Below are 10,170 nucleotides of genomic sequence, written 5' to 3'. Positions count from 1 at the left end.
GGCCTCTTTTTCGCCTCTTTTTCGCTTCTTTTGAGTCCCGGGGATTGGGGCCTGGTCCGGAGTAAGCAGAATGTCCAGAATCTAGCTGTTTTCGGTCATAAGAAATAATGGGGGATACATTATGACTCGATGCTCCGGTACCGTTTGCCGGAGCAAATCTCGGTTTCTGCTTGCGTAAACCGGAGATACAAATAAAAAGCTTGTGCCTAAATGTAGATTCCCTATATAACTACTGTCACTTTTTTTTCTATGAAACGATTCAGTGATCCTACACATTGATTCAGTGACGAACAGTGAACAGTGTGGAAGCATACATCTTTGTTAATCTTAGCTCATTTGCCAAACCAACTGAACCAAAGGTTTTGTTTAACATCACCGGATCCATCATCATTCGTCCAAACAAGATGATTGAATAGCCACGCTGTGCTATCAGGAATATTGTAGCAGGGGTCTGGCTGATTGCATTCTGCTCCCATCTGTGCTGCTGTGTTATTATGGCTCTGGAAGCTGTGCAAACCCAAGGCATGCGATAAAGGGAAGAGAAAGACATTTGTTAGTGAATGTGTTTGGGATAAGCAAACCAAAAGGTGCGTGCGTGCGTGCGTGCGTGCGTGCGTGCGTGCGTGCGTGCGTGCGTGCGTGCGTGCGTGCGTGCGTGCGTGCGTGCGTGCGTGCGTGCGAGCGAGAGAGAGAGAGAGCATGTGAAATGGGATTCTGGGATTGTGTAGAAGTGTGAGCGACCATAATGTTCAAATCCACAGCATAGCGGTTGTTGGCACACAGGAATTGCGTCAGTGTGTGTGTGTGTGTACGAGTATCGTTTTTATGAGACGTGGGACTGGGCCAGATATGCAGAATCTCCCCGCAGTTTAAACTGTGCTTTATGACTGTGGCTGTTTCTACAGAGTGTCGTTGACAGATTCTCGGTGAATAGTGTGTCGTTTCGGGCCCTGGGCTGAAGAGACAGCCAAGAACAACACTGCCACCACAACATCCCTCTCTCCATCCCTCCCTCCCTCCACGGCTATAATTCACCACTCGAGCCACCAGGCGCCCCAGTTCTACAGAAAAACATGTAGCAATACCACAAGTAGTAATGTGAACATAAATTACTCTCAAATCTCATCTGTGGTCATTGTGAATGTAAATCTATTTTCTTGTAATAGTGTGAGGTTGCTGATGTACAAGTTGGTTAGACAAGAGGGAATAGCAGGCAAGCTGGCCAGTTATTCCCTATTCCACCCAGTGTATTGCAGGAGCTGTAGGAGAGACTGAGGGAAAAGTAATTTATTGCTGGACATAGTGGTGCAGGAAAAGATACATCTCCGTTAGTTTGAAAGATAGAGAAAGAGAGATCATACACAGACATGCTATGACAATGCTACCATACCTGATGTCTACACGTATCAGTCACTCTCAACAAAGAAGGTTTTTTATATAGGGACAGAGTAATGCTTTTGAGCTCCTCTAGAGTTGCATAGTTACAGTCTGGGAACCCAGAGCAAAGGAATTCCCTGCACCAAAACTATGAAGACTGGAAACCAGAACATATGGGCCTCAAGAAAGACTGATTGGAATTGGTATTCATCATTGTGGCATTGGTGTATAAAAATTCAAGACTATACTGCCATTATTCCATTGCATTTATATTGTATAGCGCTTTCTTGTATTTCCTAACTCATTTGGGATTATGGTTGGTTGGAGTCTGTTATGTCTATTTACTACTAAATGATCAAACAACAGTAGATATGTAACTGATTAGGAGATTGTGACCAACTAATGTTGAACAGAAACTCTACTTGTTATAGTCATGAACCAGTGAGCTGTTTTACATAATCTTTGTGTCTGTGATAAAACAGAAAATAGTGATGGGTTTACGGTCACATCTTGTATATAATTTATGTATATGTTGTTGGGTGAAGGCTGCCGCTCCGATGCGGCTGGTTAACTGGGTCTTGCTATTTGATGGTCACATGATCAGTCTTGTTTCTGTCATAAATTCATAATTTCTCTGTCATAAATTCCTCCACTCTCTGGCTGCATGCTCAGAGATCTGTTTTCATGGGACTCTAACACAGCCAAGAGAAGAAGAGGAAGACAAAAAAAACATTGCCATTTGCCTATATGTTTCTCATCTTGAAGGCTTTCTCTTTTCTCCTCTCTCTGTCTCTTTTGCCATCCCCCTCCCCACCCCCCTCACTGTGGATTCCCCAGCAGCAATGCAGTACCCATAAACAGAGCCCCCCCCCCCCCCCCCACCTCCTCTGACATATTTATTGCCATCGCCCCGCCATTGGCCACCAAGCTGACAGCTGTGATTTAAAGCTTGCCCCTCATTGGTCCTGGCTTGACAGGCAAATTTATTGCTGTGCTGCGATTCGCCGCTGCCTGCCTTTGAGGTGAATTACTGCCTTGTCTGTGATAGGACACAGAAGCAGTGTCATGTTACTGTCGTAAAACCTACATCCCTGGGGGAGGGGAGTGAGGAGGAAGGGAGGTGTAGTATGTCTGAGTTGAGACTTAGAAAGAGAGAAAAGGGAAAAGAGATGGGGACTGAGGGAGACATAGAAAGACATGGACAGAGACAGACCATAAGAAAGAGGGAGTGGAGGGAGCGAGCATGGGTTTCTGTATTTTGAATTCTGTTATTATTTTCTTCTCTTGTAGCCTTTGTTGAAACACACCCCTTCCTTTGAACATCTGACACACCCTCAGAATACCCAGAATACCCTAAGAGGTGGTTCATACTGCCTTTGTACCTTTTCAAGAGTAGAGTATTCAGTTTCATGTTATATCCTGCAGCTAATCTATGGTTCCAGTCTACATCAATACTTGTGCATCCATTCTTCTGACCTTTCCTTACAGGATTTTACATGCCTTTGTTCCTATTCTAACATACTGTATACTGAACAAAAATATAAACGCAACAATTTCATTTTACCTTTATTTATAACAAATTCTTATTTTCAATGACAGCCTAGGAACAGTGGGTTAACTGCCTTGTCCAGGGGCAGAACGACAGATGTTTACCTTGTCAGCTCGGGGATTTGATCTTGCAAACTTTTGGTTACTAGTCCAACGCTCTAACCACTAGGCTACCTGCCGCCCCCAATTACAGTTCGTATAAGTCAACTGAAATGTACTCATTAGGCCCTAATCTATGGATTTCAAATGACTGGGCAGGGGCGCAGCCATGGGTGGGCCTGGAAGTGCATAGGCCCACCCACCGGGGAGCCAGGCCCAGCCAATCAGAATAAGTTTTTCCCCACAAAAGAGCTTTATTACTGACAGAAATACTCCCCAGCACAGTGTGCACCTGTGTAATGATCATGCTGTTTAAATATCTTGGCAAAGGAGAAATGCTCACAAACAGGGATGTAAACAAATTTGTTCACAAAACTTGAAAGGGATAAGCTTCTTTTGTGCGAGTGGAACATTTCTGACATCTTTTATTTCAGCTCATGAAACATGGGACCAACACTTTACATGTTGCCTTCGTATTTCTGTTCAGTGTAATAGGATTTAAATTCAAATGAGGGATAAAAGAAGGTGGGAAACTGCACTGCGTGTTTTATAGAGTAAAGATAAGTGGCGGGTTTTATGACTCAGAGCGAAATTTGATTCTCTCATCCCACCAGCATAGTGGAGGTGGTACTGTGTATATTACCCATGATACCCATGAGTTTGAATGCCTCCGTTCCTCTCCTCTCCTTCCCTCTGATTCCATTATCCAGTCATCCTCCCACTCCTTCCCTCCTTCCTTCCTGCTGCTGCTGTCTTCCAGCCCAGAGCCATCCCTTCTGTGGGCAGCCAGGCAGTGTTTGACAGATAATTTGGCTGTGGCGCTCTGTAAATTATTGTGTCGCATCGCCAATCAACGGAAGAAAACTGCCAAAGTCACTCTTACTCCCTCTCTATCTGTCTGTTGGTCAGGTTTTCCATCTTTCGGTCTCGAACTTTCTGCAGTTTAGCAATGATCCATTTGCCTGTCGGTGTGTATCTTTTTCTCCATTCCTCTTTGTTTCTATGGACCTTTATCCAGCTCACTCTCTCTATATTTAGTCCTTAGTCCTCCTCTCTGTTTTTATCCTTCCTCTTCCCTGATCACACTAACCCCCATAGGCCTGAGTCTATTCATAAATTCTGACATGATGTCCAGTAGACAAACGGTGAGTGCTGTGAACTGACAATCCGGTTTGAAGAACCAAGTAGGAATAACGCCCCCTATTGGGAGACAATGGGGCTCTTCATTGACCAGAAGCCTTGACTGATGTTGGGACTGACAGAGGCTAAAGTAGCTCCAGATTGATGTCGGGGCCACGGTGGTAATGGACCTGTCCAAGCTTAAGCCCATCATGTCAGACAGTTAAGTGATTTTTACACCGTGCCACCACTTCACATGGGCGTCAAGCAACTCTAACCTGTCAGCAGAGGGGAGGGGGCGGGTCCATGTCTCCAATTCATCTCTGTCCAAGTAGAGAAGAGCAAGGGACCTCACAATAATCAATACATGAACGTATACAGACACCTACACACACATTGAGGTGAGACACTATGTCCAACCCCTGATGGATAAAGACACATAGAAGGGCTATTCACACCTAAATAATAATGACATATCTTTACTGTAAGCTTCAAGGTAACATGGGTTAGGTATGCTAACATTGGATAGACAGCCTTGTCCTTTCACCACTGACGTAGACATTACATTTCTTTACTAAAATGGCCATTTTGTGCATGACACAGCAACTGCTGCTACTGAATGGTACCACCCAAAATGGCTTCTGTTATTCATCATCCTATGAGAAGAAGACCCTCATTCTCATTCAGAGATTCACCCCTGTTTACCATTGATTTATGCATTATTAAAATATGATGAAGACTATTATTTTTTACAATATAATTTTGATTTATAACTTTTTGTTAGACGAATCTCAGCTGAAAGAATAGCTAAGAGGTCTATCAGTGAAAGTGGCTGCTCTCTTACGTTGTCCTAGTAAATGGCAAATATAACAACATGACGAAACAGCAGTGGCTATGATATCATGGTTTCAATACTGCAAGGAAGCAGCCAGAAACCACAATACAATATATAATATGTGCCATTTAGCAGACACTTTTATCCAAAGAGACTTACAATCATGCGTGCATACATTTTGGTATGGGTGGGTAATTGAACAACATCCCGTTCCTTCTCATGATTAGCCAATCATACAGTAACTAGCCTTCAAATCAAATCAAATTTTATAGATACATGTGGTTAGCAGATGTTATTGCGGGTGTAGCGAAGTGCTTGTGCTTCTAGCTCCGACAGTGCAGTAATATTGAACAAATTACACAACATATACCCAATACACACAAATCTAAGTAGGAATGAATTAAGACTATATACATATGGACGTGCGATGTCAGAGCGGAACGGACTAAGATACAGTAGAATAGTATAGAAAAACAGTATATACATATTAAAGGTCGACCGATTATAATTTTTCAATGCCGATACCGATACCGATTATTGGAGGACAAAAAAGCCGATACCGATTAATCGGCCGATTTATAAAAAAAAAAAAAAGTATATATATATATCATACACACACACACATTTTTGTAATAATGACAATTGCAACAATACTGAATGAACAATGAACACTTTTATTTTAACTTAATATAATACATAAATACACACACACAGCTCTGAAGTGACAATGATACTGAAGAGTCTGCTTAGGAGACAAATACTCTCAACTGTTTGAATAAAAATAGAGTTTAAGTTACCTGTGATGAATGTTGAAAACAAAAACTTTAATTTCTATATGCAGGAAATCCTATTTTAATAATGGGCATGGTAAGAATTGACAACCAAAGTGCGAGTCATAATTCCCATGACACCTAGCAAAATCTGAAAAGCGGTTCCTTCATTTATTCCATAGATATATTTTTAGATTCACTTAAAATAAGGTCTGTGTTTCGTGTAGGCTTACATCACCGTGCCAATTTTATAACTGTGTAGATATCCATAGGACAAAGTAACTCTGATCAATATTGGCTAAATATAAGCGAAGATACATTTTTTTGTAGAGTGGATTTATGAAAATATGTTGACAAACGTTACCTTATCCTAGTGAGATTTACACGGGTATCAAAACGTCGAGGCGGTTTAAGCCTGCACGAAACACAGATCTTATTTGAAGTAGATCAAGACATTCTCTATGGAAGACATGAACGGTAAAATAACGAAGGAACCCCTTTCAAATTCAGCCGCAAGTTATTACAGGAATTATAACGCGTCGACTATTTCTCTCTAAACCATATACCTTTGACTAATCCGGAAACTATCACCTCGAAAACAAAACGTTTATTCCGTTCCGTATTTTATCTAACGGGTGGCATCCATGAGTCTAAATATTCCTGTTACATTGCACAACCTTCAATGTTGTCATAATTACGTAAAATTCTGGCAAATTAGTTCGCAAAGAGCCAGGCGGCCCAAACTGTTGCATATACCCTGACTCTGCGTGCAATGAACGCAAGAGAAATGACACAATTTCACCTGGTTAATATTGCCTGCTAACCTGGATTTATTTTCGCTAAATATGCAGGTTTAAAAATATATACTTGTGTATTGATTTTAAGAAAGGCATTGATGTTTATGGTTAAGTACACATTGGAGCAATGACAGTCATTGATTGATTGTTTTTTATAAGATAAGTTTAATGCTAGCTAGCAACTTACCTTAGCTTACTGCATTTGCTAACAGGCAGGCTCCTCGTGGAGTGCAATGTAATCAGGTGTTAGAGCATTGGACTAGTTAACTGTAAGGTTGCAAGATTGGACCCCCGAGCTGACAAGGTTAAAAATCTGTCGTTCTGCCCCTGAACGAGGCAGAACGTTCATAGGCCGTCATTGAAAATAAGAATGTGTTCTTAACTGACTTGCCTAGTTAAATAAAGATTTTTAAAAAATAATAAAAATAAATTTAAAAATCGGCAAATCGGCGCCCAAAAATACCGATTTCCGATTGTTATGAAAACTTGAAGTCGACCTCTAATACATATGAGATGAGTAATGCAAGATATGTAAGCATTATTGAGTGAATGAGATACCATAGAATAGTATTAGAAAACATTATATGCAGTGGCAAGAAAAAGTATGTGAGCCCTCTGGAATTACCTGGATTTCTGCATAAATTGGTCATCAAATTTGATCTGATCTTCATCTAAGTCACAACAATAGACAAACATAGTGTGCTTAAACTAATAATACACAAATTATTGTATTTATCTTGTTTATATTGAATACATAATTTAAACATTCACAGTGTAGGTTGGGAAAAGTATGTGAACCCCTAGGCTAATGACTTCTCCAAAAGCTAATTGGAGTCAGGAGTCAACTAACCTGGAGTCCAATCAATGAGACGAGATTGGAGATGTTGGCTAGAGCTGCCTTGCCCTATAAAAAACACTCACAAAATTTGAGTTTACTATTCACAAGAAGCATTGCCTGATGTGAACCATGCCTCGAACAAAAGAGATCTCAGAAGACCTATGATTAAGAATTGTTGACTCGCATAAAGCTGGAAAGGGTTACAAAAGTATCTTTAAAAGCCTTGATGTTCATCAGTCCACGGTAAGACAAATTCACTGTAAATGGAGAAAGTTCAGCACTGCTGCTACTCTCCCTAAGAGTAGCCGTCCTGCAAAGATAACTGCAAGAGCACAACGCAGAATGCTCAATGAGGTTAAGAAGAATCCTAGTGTCAGCTAAAGACTTACAGAAATCTCTGGAACATGCTAACATCTCTGACGAGTCTACGATACATAAAACACTAAACCAGAATGGTGTTCATCGGAGGACACCAAGCAACCCAGAAAAGTGCTAAAAATAGCCCATATTAACATATGTAGCCTAAGAAACAAGGTCCATGAAGTCAATAACTTGCATGTAACAGATGACATTCATATTCTATCTCTGAAACTCTTAGATAATACCTTTGATGATACAGTGGTGCCAATACATGGTTATAGCATCTACTGAAAGACAGAAATGCCAACTGAGGCGGTGTTGCGGTCTATATTCAGAACCACATTCCTGTAAAGCTTGGAGATGATCGAATGTTAAATACTGTTGAAGTAATATGGCTATAGATTCATCTGCCTCACCTAAAGCCCATTCTTGTGGGAAGCTGCTATAGACCACCAAATGGTAACAGTCAGTATCTGGATAATATGTGTGAAATGCTTGATAATGTATGTGATATCAACAGAGAATTATATTTTTATGAATTTTGGTCCATTCCTCCTGACAGAGCTGGTGTAACCGAGTCAGGTATGTAGGCCTCCTTGCTCGCACACGCTTTTTCAGTTCTGCCCACAAATGTTCGATAGGATTGAGGTCAGGGCTTTGTGATGGCCACTCCAATACCTTGATTCTGTTGTCCTTAAGCCATTTTGCCACAACTTTGGAAGTATGCTTGGGGTCATTGTCCGTTTGGAAGACCCATTTGTGACCAAGCTTTAACTTCCTGACTGATGTGACATCGGGTGCTGTAGGTGTCCTGGAGGGTGGGTAGTTTGCCCCCGGTGATGCTTTGGGCAGACTGCACCACCCTCTGGAGAGCCTTGCGGTTTCGGGCGGTACAGTTGCCGTACCAGGCGGTGATACAGCCCAATAGGATACTTTCAATTGTGCATCTGTAAAGATTTGTGAGGATTTTAGGTGACAAGCCAAATTTCTTTAGCCTCCTGACGGTTGAAGAGGCTCTGTTGCGCTTTCTTCACCACATTGTCTGTGTGGGTGGTCCATTTCAGTTTGTCAGTGATTTGTACACCTTGAAGCTTTCCACCTAATCGACTGCAGTCCTGTTGATGTAGATAGAGGGGTGCACCCTCTGCTGTTTCCTGAAGTCCACGATCATCTCCTTTGTTTTGTTGACATTGAGAGAGAGATTGTTTTCCAGGCCCTACACTCCCAGAGCCCTCACCTCCTCCCTATAGGCTGTCTCGTCATTGTTGGTAATCGAGTTTACTACTGTTATGTAATCACAGACACAATGGGACTAGTAGATGTGGTAGCACACAGTAGTAGAAGTAATAGATATAGTAGTACTTCTCCAGTATGGTGGTGTTAATGGCAGTCATTTTTCTATCTCTTCAACACATAATCCAATGGAAAGCAGCAATGTGTGTCATTTTTCCTTGTTAGGAATTTACAGAGACTTTAAAAGCATGTGAAATTCCAGTTCTCTGTTAAGATGACCTATCTGATACCCCTCCATACACTAGTGTTGACCAGTCTAAATCATGGTTGAAGTTCAAGCTAATGCACACTCTCACTCTTAAATAACTCAGAGGGTCCTCTCAGAATCCTTTCTCACTGCTGAGTAAACAAGCTGACACTCACTAAGCTGAAATCAGTTTCTTTCCTAGATCAGGCACAGAGTGGTTAGTTGTTGATACAGTATACAGTTTTGTGCCAAAAGTATTGGCACAGTGACACCTTTTTTGTTGTTTTGGCTCTGTACTTGAAATTATACAATGACTATGACAGCTTTAATTTGAGGGTATTTTCATCCATAATGGCGAACCGTTTTGAAGTTACATAACTTTTTGCACATAGCCCCCCATTTTAGGGGACCAAAAGTATTAGGACAAATTAACTTTATGTGTATTAAAATAGTAAAAAGTTAAGTATTTGGTCCCATATTCCTAGCACCCAATGACTACATCAAGCTTGTAAATACAAAGTTGTTGGATGCATTTTCTGTTTGTTTTGGTTGTGTTTCATATTATTTTGTGCCGAGTATAAATTAATGGTAAATAATGTATGTATTTTGGAGTCACTTTTATTGTAAATGATAATATATGTTTCTAAACGCTTCTACATTAATGTGAACGCTACCATGATTACAGATAATCCTGAATGAATCGGGAATAATGATTAATGAGATAGTAAAAGGCATAAATATCATACCCCCAAAAATGCTAACCTCCCTTTTAATGTAATGGTGAGAGGTTAGCATGTCTGGGGGTATGATATGTGTGCGTCTAAATTCCCAATCTGGCCCTCATTCCATAATGGCCACCTAATCATCCCCAGCTTCCAATTGGCTCATTCATCCCCCCTCCACCCCTGTAACTATTCCCCAGGTTGTTGCTGTCAATGAGAATGTGT

The sequence above is a fragment of the Salvelinus namaycush genome, chromosome 20, assembly GCF_016432855.1.
Source record: "Salvelinus namaycush isolate Seneca chromosome 20, SaNama_1.0, whole genome shotgun sequence".
In the NCBI taxonomy this organism is placed as follows: domain Eukaryota; kingdom Metazoa; phylum Chordata; class Actinopteri; order Salmoniformes; family Salmonidae; genus Salvelinus; species Salvelinus namaycush.
Note: the sequence above shows the minus strand (reverse complement) of the source record.